This window comes from Marmota flaviventris, chromosome 7 (genome assembly GCF_047511675.1).
Source record: "Marmota flaviventris isolate mMarFla1 chromosome 7, mMarFla1.hap1, whole genome shotgun sequence".
Classification (NCBI taxonomy): Eukaryota; Metazoa; Chordata; class Mammalia; order Rodentia; family Sciuridae; genus Marmota; species Marmota flaviventris.
In genome coordinates, this window is record NC_092504.1 from 97,066,105 (window position 1) to 97,080,859 (window position 14,755).

Here is a 14,755-nt window from a genome sequence, read left to right on the forward strand (position 1 = left end):
GATAGCATTTGTCTTATTAGATTGTTGTATATGATAAGTGAGTGGTTTGATATATGTAAGTGTTTAGAAGAGTGGCTGAAACATTATAGATGCTAAGTGTAAGCTATTATTACTATAACAGGTAGATCAGTGGAGAGAATTCTGATTCTTTTTTTCCAAATATCAGAGACCAGGATGATATGCTGTAAATACGTCAAGATGCTAAGTTCAAGAGTTGAGAGTGATGCTCATGGAGAAGATTTTTAAAACAAACATTTCCCCCACTGCCAACCAAAGAAGTAAAAGAAATAGTTAAAATTCAAAGAGTAAGTGAAAGGTAACTCTAGAGACATAATGGGACTATTTAAAGGAGCGAGAATGAGTGACCACCTTCAGAAAATTACAGGTGAGACAAAGGAAAGTAGTGGTAGCTGGTGATGTAAAGGGAGCCATGTTGAAAGGGAGTTTATGGACAAGAGACCTGGATATTTTTGTGAGTTGTTTTTTAGAATCTTCTATGACTAACTCATATTTCAGAAATTCAGAACTACACGTAAGGCAAAATAGACAGCAACAACAGTTCTTGATCTTCTGTGGCAGGCAGAGTGACGGCCAACACACGTGTGCTCATTCTGCTCCCAGATCTGTGAAGACGTTAGGTTGCATGGCAAAAGAGAATTAAAAGCTGCAGATGGAATTAAGATGGCTAATCAACGGCCTTCAGGAGGAGAATTTATTCTTTTATCTGGGAGTGCCCAATGTAATCACAAGGGTCCTTAAAAGTGAAACAGGAAACCAGAACAGACCCGAGAGCTGGCAGCCTCAGCAGGACCTGGTCCAATATTGCTGACTTTGTTGATAGAGGGCCCTGAGCCAGGGAGTGCAGGCAGCTTCTGGAAGCTGAAAAGAGCCAAAGAATGGATTCTGCCTGAGAGCCTCCAGAAAAGAATGTAGCCCTGCTGACATCTTGAGTTTAGCTCAAGGAGACTCATTCTGGGCTGCCGAAACATAGACCTGTAAGGTAATGGATTTGTGCTGATCTAAGCCACTGTGTCTGTGGTAATTTGTTTATTGCAGCTATAGGAAATAAATGTACCTGCTATTCAGGGATAACCACTAGTATATGTAAATATTTCAATACAGTTATGATATACACTCACATATATGTAGTGTGTGTATGTCCATATTATTTATGTAACTAGATTTTTGAAAGCAGAGTTCTTTAAGGGACTGCTTTGGAAGCAGGCAAAGTAAGAAAAGAAGAGAAATACTGCAGGTTAGGGTTCAGGTACCAAAAAATGAAGTAGCCAGTGTTTTGTTCTTCAAAGTTGACACCTAAAGGTGGCTTGAGTCAGCATGGCCCACATGGAAAATGCGATCATTGGTCCCCAGAGGCCCAGCAACAGGGCCCACTGGGATAACCCAAGACTTTGGTATCAGAATTGTCAAAACGTACTAAGTTGAATCAGTCATGCCAATGTGCCAGTTGACAAAAGCAGAGCCACTTTAAAGCCAAGTGTGGCTGAAGCTAAAGATGCAAAAACTATCTCTGGTGGGATACTTTGTCCCTCCAGTTCACAGTCCTTATTGCCTACTGTTCACCATTTCTAGCTCTGAGCCTGGGCACAGTAATACTCCAGCACACCACAGCCCCACCCGCCTTGCCCTGCCTGCCATTTTTTAAAATCCCCTTTAAGGGACTCTCAGTTTGGGCATTAGGCTGAAAGAGTTCATCTCTGATTTTAATCTGGTTAGTACACATTGTGGTCCTCCACAGAGTCTCATATGTTTTCTCTCCTTAAGGCTGAATCCTTCTTTCTGGTACTGGTGCCTGCCATTTTTCACGCCCATTTCTGAGAGATTTGGACAATAACAACAGCAACCCTTACAACCCTCAACATTGTTTTGCCTTTCCAGCTATGAAATTTTAGCTTCCTTTTTTACACAGGGCTCTCGGTCTCCCATGGGATGCCAAGAACCTTGGGGACAGACACGACCTGCCCACTGGTACAAGGACGGTGGCAGTCATTTCATTCAAGTGAAAGGAAATGAGACATTGGAAGCTGCTGATTTTGAATTGCTGGTTTAAGAGGTTTTGAAATAAATGTACTGCAAAGCAACAGAGGGGTGGGCGTGGGTGAGGCAGAGGCACGAGATAGCAGCAGGGAAATTGTAAACGTGCCAAAGCAGGGGTGTGAACAGACACTGAGGCCAGACTCCGTGGAAAACCATCAGAGAGAGATTCTCCAAAGAATAATGATACTTATTTGGGAATAGCACTGCCATAGGAATAAGTGTGCCAGAGCGAACTATGGGCCTATTGAAGAGACTGAGGCAAAGGGACATTTTTAAAGACAAAAGTGGGGAGGACTGCATCAGCTCTTTTGAAACAACAGTACTTGACCGCAATGATTATTTCAAGAGCAGTACCTGTTCAAGGATGGACAGACAGCTGCTGGGCAGATGTCCTGGTACTAGTATCTTTTGTGTAAGGTTGAGCTCTGGGTAAGCTCTGGCAGAGCCTTTTGAGATACTTACTCTCAGGTGATCATGTACAAGAATCCTTTCTGCATAATCGCCCAGGTTTATTTTCTTTCTTATTTTTTCTTCCTCTTTTTTTTTTTTAAGTAGCATTGACATGAGTGACTCCATTTTGGTTTTGCAAGTTTCCCATTTTTTTTTTCATACTTACTATGTTCAAAACTAAAAAAGAAACATGAACGAAGGCAATTTTTTCCATAAGATCATCTAGGACACCATGTGCCTGAGAAGAGCTGATGATCAGACTATGACATGCATTCCAGGGCTCAGCTGCGCGGGGGAACCAAAGAAGTGACCGGCAGGGGGATGAGGAGCTCAGGAAAGAGATGTAAGAGAATCTTGTGAAGATAAAATGGCAGATGAAAGGTGCTGCCAATGCTCAGTTATAAGTAGCTGACATCCTACTGCCAGTAGATATTTTTAAAAAGTCTAAGAAAGAAGCAGTATAATAATAGCTAATTGAATATGTACCACCTGCCAGGCACTGGGTTAAGTGCTTTCTATGCATGATTTGATTTAATATGTCTGTTTATAGCAGCCCTATGGAGAATTCTGAAGTGAACAGAATTCTGAGATGGCCTCATCTCTCTGCCCTGTACTATCCTCTCTTCAACAGTGCTAGGTGAACCTGTGACTTGCTTGGAACCTATATATATATATATATATATATATGGAAGGTAATGGGATGCCATTTCCCTAATTAAGTTACATCATATGGCAAAAGTCACCTGATTAGTTATCAGTTATTTAAGACTGATGTTCAGCAATCGGGAGCTCACAACTCTCCTTGAGGACTTTCGAGAGGCGGCCATGTTGGAGGGAACGGCTCACAGCCCCTTGGGCAGCCTCCAGCCAACAGCCTAAGAAGCTGGGCTCCTCAGTCCTGCAGCTGAAAGGAAACAAATTCTTCCCACCAACTAAGGGAGTTTGGAAACATATTCTGCCCCAAACTTCTGATCCTCAGAAACTATGAGATAACAAGCATATGTTTTTTGAGCCACTAAATTTGTGGTACTCTATTATATAGCAAAAGAAAATGAATGAATATGGATGGGTTATCTTCATCCTACATCAGAGGGAAGTGGAGTCTAGAAGTTAGCTCATGTGAGGTCAGCATTGCTAGAAGGTGGAAAAGCAGGTGTTACAGGTGGCCTGCCTCCTGCCTTGCTGTGTTTACTTAAGGTGCTGTACTGTGCCTTAGGGCCAGGGCCCACAGGATCAAGGAGCATCTGTGGGATGAAGATGCAAAGGATGGTTTAGAGAACTTGGTATACCACAGGAAGGGATGAAGGCAACAGAAGAAATGGAGAAATAAAAATCAAAATATGGAAAAAATACCCTGGACCAGGAAGAAACTGGAGAGAGTAAGTCTTCAGAAAACAGGAGACAGTTGCTCACCTGGTTTGGATGGAGTAGAAATAGAAATCTCTCAATAGGATCTGATTTTAATTTTGAAGTGAAACACAGTTAATCAGTTAATGGCTGATGGACCCTGGCTTAGGCCACCAGGGGTTAGGACTTTTTTTTTTCTCCCCCCTAGAAAATAAGAGATGACAACAGAAAGATAATTCCTCCAGTTCTGAAAAAAGATATGGGGAAGAGTCTGTTAACCTAGGAGTTTTGCTAACAGAGAAGGACTCCTCTATAAAAAGATGCAGGGAAATGGCTATGGGACAAGATAAAGATTCCTGCCCCCACAAAGAAAATCAGAAAAATGTAAAAAAGTCTTTATGATCACAGCTTAAATGTGAGAAGAATTAGAGAAACCTGCCTTTGACTACTCATGTGGGTCTGCTCTTTCATTCTCTCTCAGTGAAGTGGTCCTTGTTCATTTCCTCCATGGCATTCAGCACAATCAAAATAACATGTGATTACTCCACACTGTTCCAAGAGAACTGGATTGATGTCTGTTTTGTTCTTCATTGAATATCAGAGGTAATAAAACACCTGTGCTGGCATATACCAGAAGCTCAACAAATAGCATTGTCAGACTAGTGGGTGAAAGGAGAGCCACAGGCTTCTTTTATATGATATAAGGAAATAAAGAAGAGCTATAGAGAGGAGTGAACTCAGGATGTGAGTTCAGGATTTGAGGCCTGTGTTCAGGAAAACAGACATGCCAAGTAGCAGAAGTTCACATAAAGCTCACAGGAAATGAGCTGGCTTCAGGCCCTGAAGAATTCAGAGACAAGAGCAAACTTCTGACCAAAAAATGGAGGAAAGGCAATACCGGGTCTCTGAATGCTCTGAATAGGCAAGCTGAAGAAAGAAGGAAACAGAATCATAACGGTGTGGATGTGATTAATGATTTAGCAGTTAGAGGAATGCAGAGGATTCAGAAGAGTCTACTGAAGGACAGGACAGAGTTTTGAAAAGAGAATATTCTGATAGATGAAAGGAAAAGAATAAAAAAAAAACTTGAGGTCACTGCAGTTCTAAGAAACGACTATCACATAAGAATAGAAAGTTCTTGGTAACTGGGAAATGTACAAATTCTATAATTAAATACATTTTGGTATAACAATTTGCATATTTAAATACTTGTTTTAATAGAAATCCAAAACAAGGAATTTTTTTTTTTTTTTTTTTTTTGCCTTATAATCCCTGCAGTAAGGAAAACTGATCACTAATGTAAGCATTCCCTTGGAGGGATGGAAAAATGAAGAGCCACAGCCAGGCAGGTCTTCAGGTGTGGGATTATTTTTCTCACCCAAATACTTTAATAGCAAAGCAACCAATGCTCAGGAGAAGAGTTGCTCTGTGGAAATGAGATGAGTACAAGAAAGGTACTAGTTATCAACACATTATTTGCTTTAAAATTTTTTTTTTTTTGGTATCAGGGATTGAATCCATGGTGCTTAATCACTGAGCCACATCCCCAGCCCTTTTTTATTTTTTATTTTGAGATAGGGTCTCCTTTTGTTACTCAGGGACTTGCTAAGTTGCTGAGGCTGGCTTTGGACTTGTGATCTTCCTGCCTCAGCCTCCTAAACTGCTGGTATTACAGGCATGAGCCACTGTGCTTGGCCATTGTTTGCTTTTTAAAAAATATTTGATTTCTACCAATGCCCAGGTCTTTTTCAGGTGTGCTTTCCTAACTAAAAAAACCAAAAAACCAAAAACAACAACTTTTATGAGGCTCTTAACACTCTACCTGGCACATAGTAAGCAACTCTGTAAGTATTTAACAAATAAGTGTATGTTACTTAAACATCCTCTCTTTGAGTTTGAATTTAACCTTCTATATGGTGTCCTGAGTCATATTTAAAATCAACATGGCTAACAATACTAAATGAAACTAATGATTCACAAAGAGAGTGGAGATGGTGTGAAAGTGGGTTGGTACATTTATTTTAAAAGAGTTAAGTAATCTTTTTATAAATTTATTCTATTTTCTGCCTTCACACTTTTCTTCCCTATTTCATGTGATCTATAAAGGTCTAAACTAAATACAGTGGAAATTTTACCCTAACACTTTCACACATCTTAGCAGAAAGTTCTTATTTTGCTATAAAAATACCCCCCCCCCCCTTTTTTTGTTCACTTGTGACTGACACTTATCCTTTGTCATTCTTAAACATAATAAATGCATGCTAATTATTTGTGTCTCCATGTTCAATTTGTTATAGAAATTCAGGATATCAATTGAATTCTATGGGGCCCAGTTTTCAATACTGCTTTATCAACAAAGAATTAAGTTTATGTTTCTTTAATTCCAGACCTCGGACTACATTAAAATCCTTTGGGTGAACTGTGGAAAATTTTTCACTCCCCAGTTGGTGCTACTGAAACACATTTAGTACTTTGCCACGTGTGCCGCCTGCACTGCGTTTCTCTGGCCAAATGCAGAAGAACCTGGTGAATGGAGGGAGAGGAGAAGGGGGCGGGGCCCAGCGCCTGCACCTGTTGGAATGGCAGGTCCCTGGGCTTCCCTCCAGGTCCCTTGTGTCTCACGTCGATCTCACCAGCTCTCGGGGGTGAATGTTCTGCACTCTTCTTCCCTGGCTTGTTTCTGGCTGGTACACGTTGCCTACAAATAGGAGCAATGCGTGAAAGAAGAGATGCAGGGGTGGGGTGGGAGCTTTGGGCTGGGTTAGATCCCAGCACGTCCCAGCAAGATGTAATCTCAAAAGATACATCTGACCCAGCAGGCTTTATCCCTCTGAGAACTCCCTAGTGGCTGCACCCTGGAAAACTGAATTTTCAAACCGCGTCACTTGTAGGAGAAAGGGTATACGATACTTCAGATTTTTGAGTAAAATTGGTCTTTGAATTAAGAAAGAACAATTAATAATAGCGTAGAAAAAATTCAGTGTTTTACCTCAAATAGGATAAAGGCAGTTTTAAATTTATTTCAGAGATAACAGTAAAAAAAATACTAAGAACTATTTTATTCAATAGTGAAAGGAAGTTCAGAGGTGGTAGTTTGCTGTTCCTATGAAGATTCATTTGGGTGGGCACATATCCATCTTCCTCTTTGGAACATTGATAGCTGATTCTCTTTTTTAAAAGGACAGTGGGATTTATATCTATATTTAATAGATAGGGCCAAGTAGTGATTATTGGTTAGGGCCAGGCAGTGATTATTTTTGTCTCTGTTATCCAGGTTGTCCCTGTCACAACTCTCCTGATATAGCCTGAAAGCAGACAGACAAACTAGAAGGCAAATGTGAGTGGCTGTGTTCCAATAAAACTTTACTTGCAAAAACAGGAAGTATGTGGATTTGGACCCTGGAAAGTAGTTTTCTGACTTCTGGTCTAAATCACTCATTTTTTTTTTCAACAGTTTCTCAGAATTTTCTGGCATTGCCTTTGGGGAAGAAAGAAGAGTAGAGAGCACAGGCAGGTAGGGTCGTGCAGGTCTTATTCCCATTTCAACAAATAAACTCTTTTTTTTTTCCTTTTTCATATCTTGGAATGGAGTGAGATTATTCTTAAAGGCTCTTCAATTGAAAAGCTTGTAAAGAAAACATTGACTCTATGATGTCCCCTTGAGAATTATATGCTTCTCAGTAGAATCAACCACCCTTGTGCTTCTGACTTCCTGCCACCACCCCCCCATCCCTGCCATACTCTGGTGACCTGATGATCCAAAGTCTCCTTTCCCAGTCTAGTATTCTCCCTGGATTAGAATCCTATATTCATTTTCCTTCTTGACCACTGTCTCTACTTGGATTTCCACAGGTACCTCATAATCAATATGTCCAAAGAGAGCTCATTATTTTTACCCTAAATCCACTCATTTTCTCTTTCGTCATCTGAATTAACAACTTCAAATTTCCTCTAGTCACACAAACCAAAAGCCTGAGATTTAATCCTCTTTTCTTCCCCACTGAGAATCAGTCATGAGTCTGACAGATTTTATCTAGTAATTACATGTTCTAATCTCTTCCCTCCTTTGCTTAGTCCTCTAGTCCCAATTCAGGTCTCCACTGTCTCTCATCTGGACTGTTCCCAGATAAAAGGAGAGAGAGATATTGAGATGAGGAATAAGCTGGTCTTTGTCACCCTCTCAACTTGAATGATCTGTCTAAAAATGCAGATCTGAGCCAGAAACACACCCAATTAAAATCCTCCATAAGTTTTCTGTCCCATACAAGATAAAGCTTAAGTTCTTCAACTTTTAATCAGTACAAAGTTGTCCATAGCCAATTCCACTGTTCAGGTAGAATCATATGAAATAGCCAGATCTTAATCCCATTTCAACCAAATAAACTCTTTTTTTTTTCTTTTTCATATCTTGGAATGGAGTGAGATTATTCTTAAAGGCTCTTCAATTGAAAAGAATTGAATGAATATAATAACGTTTCATGGCTAATTTAAAACTCTGGCCTCAGCTCTTGCTACTTCCTAACTCATATTTCACATGTATGGGTAAATTTCTTTGCTGGAACTCAGACTCCTGATCAACTTTTCTACATGTTTCTCATCTTAGTTCTGGTGACATTCCTCCAGATTTTCTCCAAATTGCACTAGTAAAATGTTCCCTCTCTGAATTCCCACAGCAGCCACAGTGAAGGACTGCCACGGATAGCACTTAGATATCAGATTGACACTATTGAATGATCTGTTGGTGATTCAACCATCCCAGCAGGCCTTCAAGTGTTCAAAGATATCTCTCTCTCTCCTCTGCTTGTCCCAGAGCATTCAGCTCGTCAAATTAAACTGAATGAAATGGATTAAAACTATCGATTGTGGACATAACAATCACTAATGAATTTAACTGATTTCATAGGTATATTTGAATTTCAGAACTCTTTGGGGGATTTGAGCCTGACCAGTGTTTTAACTTACCAATAAATACAATTGGAGATCTAAATCACCAGTTAAATAAACAGCTTTGAGAACTGAAGGAACGATTGAGCCAAAGGCTTATACTTTTAGCCAGAATATTTATACTACAATAAATGATTTGAATAAAGAACTTCTGCAGCTGTGTCATGGGAGAAAAGCATGTTTATAGTGTAAATAATGTAAAATTTGATTTCCAAGTTCTTGCAATGTGCAAAAGTGTTTTTTTTTTAAACTAAAGCTCCTCTTTACATACACATCTACATAGATGAAAATGAGATATTTCAGCCCTCTCCATGCACCCCCCTCCAACATAAGCAGGTTGTAGGTAAATATTACTTGAGATCAAAAATAATTCTCAATCATAATTATAGCAACCCACTTGTGAAACTATGTATAGTATGGGAACAGACATATATATTGGACTGCTGGGGGAGGTGAACAAGCATTTATTCATGTAAGCATAGAATGTTCCCAAATAAAGCTCTCCTGCCTGGTGGGGAAGCAGACAACAAACCAACCAGCAAGCCTTGTCTGCTAATTGGCCACGTAGTTGTGTGGGGCTCCTAGAGGAGAGAGCCCAAAGAGGAAGGCAGTGATTCATCAGCACATTCAGCTTGGGGGCAAGGGACTGCCACACTGCAGGATAGAAACAGGTGACAGCTCCACATAGCCAAAGAATGGCAATAAAACAACAACAAAAAAATAGTGGTTTTCTAGAGAGGTAAACTGAACACCTCTCCTAGATACTGTGCCCAATGGAGGGCTGTTGCAAAGAAAGCCTTCCTGGGGTTGCCTCCCCCCTTACTTGAATTGCCAATCACAACTGTGGAGCCGTCTTGCTCTCCAGTGTGGATCAGGGGGTGCCGTGTCCCCAGCACAGCACCAGGCACATAGAAGTTCACAAAGGTTTCTCCACAGTTAAAGCTGTCTCTCACAGGAAGATGGAAAATGATCAAGAAGGAGAGACTGGGGCCATATATAGCAGCTACATGAGGATACCAAGGTTTCTACATATCCTGTGCTCAGAAAGGACTTTACATCCTGGCTGTTGAACCTACATGTGCATAGGATTTCAGGGTCCTTATCTTCATCAGTATAAAATCTAAATATAGTAAATGCTCTTTTTCTCCTCTTCTACCTCCTCCTCCTTTCCTCTTGTTCAGAGCGGTGTAGCTCATCAGAGGAAGCAAGATGATCTTTCCACACTCAGTTGCATGGCATCTCGTTTTACACACCTGTTTTCATATCCGTATGGAACCCATATATATCCTCATTTTCGTTTTATCTTCACATAGAGTTCTTTCAGCATCTGGTGTATCCTTCACTTCCTTCTTGGCCCTCATCCATCATTTTTTAAAATTTATTTTTGTAGTTGTAGATGGACAACATGCCTTTATTTTATTTGTTTATTTTTATGGAGTGCTAAGGATTGAACCCAGTGCCTCACAAGTGCCATGCAAGTGCTCTGCCACTGAGCTACAGCCTCAGTCTTCATCCATCATTCTTGTGATGATCTTGGGGGGCTTTCTCTAGGTGTTGACCAAGAGTTTTTTTTTCCCCTAGATTTTTTAAGCTTATTTTCTGCTTCTTATAATGATGATGATGTTGATTGTAGTTTAGTCACACTTAGTTTGTTGGACGTCACGTGCTATGAGGGAATTAACATGCATTATTTACTCTCATTTACTACTATATGATTTTTGTTCTCTGTGTAATACACTGAGTTAGGTATTGTCATTTCTGTCTTTCAAATAAACTAACAGTAATGGAGAGTGGCTTCATTGGCACAGCCAGTGATTGGCAAAATTGAGATTTGATGTGCGTTCTGTTTGACCTCAAAGCTCAGGTTCCTTTCACTTGACAACTTTTGCTGCAAATGCTTGCATGGGACTCTCTACTGTCCTTTCTTGTCATTCCTTTCACCTCTGAGTTACCTCATTCATTTTTCTTTCAAAGTATCCTGAGTATTTCACTTATTATGTAATTTCTCCAAATTTGCCTTTCTGTTCTCATTTTGAAGATACACTGCTACCTAGCATTCCCAGAAAATGTTCTATTTTCCCCAGATCTTTTTTTAAAACTTTTAAATTTATCTGTTCTAATCAGTTATATGTGACAGCAGAATGCTCTTTGATTCATTGTACACAAATGGAGCATGATTTTTTACTTCTCTGGTTGTACACATAGTAGAGTTATAACTATTCGTGCAATCATACATGTACCTAGGGTAATGATGTCCATCTCATTCCACCATCTTTCCTATCCCCATCCCCCACCCCTCCCCACTCCCTTCCCCAGATCCTCATAGAAAAACAAAATCACTTATCCCAAGCCCTTCCTGATTTGGATCTTTTCTATAACTCTGAAAGCTCTTAGAGTTTGTCCTGTCCCCTAATCACACAATCTTTATGCCAAATTCCAATATTTTCTATAGCAATGTGCTAGTGAAATAGAAACATGTTTCTGATGTCTTTGAACTGACCTTCCCCATGTCTTTTCAGCGCATCCATTTCCTACCTTTAATTCATTAGGGAAGATTTTGAGTCACTGCAGCAAAAATATCAAAGAGAAATAAAGTTAGGATTCTTCTTCTGGTATCGCAAATAGGATTCTACCATGAGGGTTTTGAAAGTTAGACATTTTGGAGAAATGAGATCTAAATTTTTTTTTAAACCTTCACTTAAAGAATATGAAAAGCTAGGCCTAGTACAACTTTTCATAGATTTACTTTCTGATCTGATAGAAAGAAGAAGGCAGGATGCACTGTGGCAGGAGGAAGGCTTCAGATGGTGACAGGAGAGAGAACCACCCAGAGGAAGCCCAGCTGCTGGAGTGTGCTAGAGAAAGCCTGCAAGGCTCCAGGAGGGACCAGATACGGGGCCACTTCCAACAACATTCAGAGAGCTGGCACAGATGTTCCATCGGGAGCCAGCCACGGATCAGCTCACACAGATCATTCTTGGACTGCAGGTGTGCCCAGGTGCTGATCTAGAAGAGCATCATGGCTCATAGAGCATCATTTGTCTGCAAAATGATGTTTGAGAAGAGACCCCTGAAAACAGGATCTCGATGACCAAGGATGACCTGTTCAATAGCAGGACAAGACTTTAATCATCCAAAAAGTTCAACAGGACTCATTGTACCTTAGTGTTCACCAACCCAAGGAGCTGCAGAGACCAGCAGCCCTGCAGCAGAACCTGGAGAGATCCAAAGGTCCTTGCATGGATACTTATCTTTCTTACCTTTCCCCAGCCATAGGGAATCTGTTAGTCAGCTTTTTGTCACTGTGACCAAAATACCTGACAAGAATAACTTGAAGGAGGAAAAGTCTGGTTCATGGTTTCAGAGGTTTCAGTCCATGGCTGGCCAACTCTGTTGCTCTGGCCTGAAGTGGAGGAGAACATCATGGTGAAAGAGCAGTGGCTAAGGAAAGTGGCTTAGCTCATAACAGTTGGGAAACAAAGACAGGGCAAGGAGCTAGGGGACAAGATAAAATCCCCAAGACCTGTCCTCAATGACCTGTTTCCTCTAGCCATACCATACCTGCCCAGAATTACCACCCAGTATTCAATTCAAATTATTAATCCATCAAATGGGTTAACCCACTGATTGGGTCACAGTCTTCATAATCTAATCATTTACCTCACCGATCATGATCTAATCATTTTATAATCTAATCATGCTTAGTGGAACGTCTAGCATGCAGTAAATATTCTGTTTAGGTAATAAAACATTCCTGTATTGTCTCTTACTTGAGCTTATTGGGGGGACATCTCACATCCACACCCAAACAGGATTGCATAAGCCAAAATTCTCTTCCACATATATTGGAAAATCTTGGAAAGAATCAGAAAGAAGAAAGGGTTAAGCATGTTGCACACACCTGTTATCCCAGAGACTAGGGATTGTAACTTTGAGGTTAACTTCGGAAATTTAGCAAGAATCTGTCTCAATATAAAAAATAAATAAAAAAGGGAGGTGGGGTGGGTGGGGTGGATGGAGAAGGAGAAGGAGAAGGAGAAGATAGGACAGTTGAGATACTAAGCAATTCTCATTATGAAAAAACTCAGGATCATTATAGGAAAACAATACACAGAAAATATTCAAGAAAAAGAAGAGGATGACAATACTCAAAATCCCATACAATCATAGATAATAAATCTTCCTAGATCCTTTCCAATATTGTTCTCATTTCTCTATCCCAACCCCCCATGGCTCTGACACAATACTCATGGGACCTTGGGCACCCATCATCTGTAAAATAAAGGTAATAGTACTGCCAAGGTCATCATATTGTTTAATAATTAAATAAGATGCATATACATGCTTAGTAGAACATCTCCCACACAGTAAATATTCTGTTTAGATAATAAAACAGACTTTAAGGTGAGCATGTATCATGAATGTATTTCAGTAGATGCCCTTCCTATTCCGTCACTCCAAAGAGCTGACAGGCACTCAGGCTCAAGCCTGTGACTGTGCCCTAATTAAGTCACAATTTCCTATTGTTACACACTTACATATTTTTCTTTGTTATTGTTACAAATAGTTTTGATACAAATATTCTTATAGATGCATATTTGGAACCAATCCGTAACCTTTTTGTAGTTAAGTCTCCAGATGTGCCATTTCCTGGGAAAGGATAGGCCTGTTTTGATGCTTGGAATACATATTTCCAAAATGCTCTCCAGGAGGGCTGAACTCAACTCTGAGGCATCTTTTAATAAATCTAGCAGAAGGTGTCTAACTACATATCCTTCATCATTCACGACAACACAACTATGATTCTCAGCAATATAAAATTCTACTGTAAATTAAAGAAACCCCACCTGGAACAAGAGGTCTGACATTTGCTTCTCCAGACAGTGAGAGCAGAGATGTGGGGAAGGAGGTTCCCAGCTTACCTATGTCTTTACGACTGCCAACTGTCACGACTGATTTCCTTACTGACAAAACCTGTCCTTTTATGGTAAAGCGTGTTGCAAAGCACCTGCATTTCAATTGGCTAGCATCCTACACCATTATGTTACATCGCTAATTGAAACAGACATTAAAAGAAACAAACCAACAACCCATTACCCTGAAAACTCCTCTAATCTTAAGATTAGTCCTCACCCCTGCATGGATCATCATGGCTGTGACTTCCTTAGGGATTACTCACAGGAGAAAGAACAATCTGCTTCGTGCATGGAAAGATTGAAAGCCACTAGTCTACGGAACTTAATTTAGAAACAACCTGCAAACGATAGTTAGCAACTAATGAAGGTCAACTGAGCCCTCCCTGGGGATGATTCTCCTGGCTGTGCTGTGACTGTGCAGAGTCTTTCTTTGCATCTGTCACATCCAGGAGGCCAGAAAAGGAAAGAGGACCAACAGGAGAAAATAGTCAGCCCTCCTGCCTGTCTCTGATGCCCTGGTTTGGAAGGGGCATAAGTTCAGCCTCAGAAACAACACACACTTCTCAGACAGGTATTTATGGCCATTCTCCATAGACTAGGGTTCCATGGTGTGATAATTACCAGCCACAGTGGTTTTAGTTGTCTCATGTCAAACCTTAATGCAGGAACATATTGAGGTATAAAATATTGATGGTACATTGGTTATTTATTCAGATATTTTATAGACATTCCTATGTTAGATTTCTTTTGTGGTGTAAGGAGTGGCTGGATAGTACTAACATTCTTAGGTGAATAAATTAATTCAGAAAATTCTTGCTCAACATCTCTGATGGGCAAAGTTCATACAGGCCACATAAGTATGTTTCTCTCACAAGCATTTAGAGCCTGGAGTAAGAGACAGAATTTAAATGCATAACTAAAATGCAAGGAAGAGAATGATACTTGTCCCAAGAGACATATAGACTAAGTATTCAGGATTTTAGGGGAGAGACAGATGGTATCCAGCAGGGTGAAATCAAGAAGAGCTTGCTAAGGGGAAGAGG

General features: G+C 40.3%; 1 long non-coding RNA gene across 1 annotated transcript in view; it reads left to right on the forward strand.

Annotated features, from left to right (window-relative positions):
* The window catches only part of LOC117794762 (uncharacterized), a 34,563-nt gene extending 22,003 nt beyond the window's left edge, over positions 1–12,560 (forward strand). The window contains exon 2 of the long non-coding RNA XR_004618631.1: positions 11,558–12,560. This is a non-coding gene — a long non-coding RNA (uncharacterized lncRNA). The remainder of the gene's footprint in view (positions 1–11,557) is intronic.
* Positions 12,561–14,755: the final 2,195 nt, after the last annotated feature.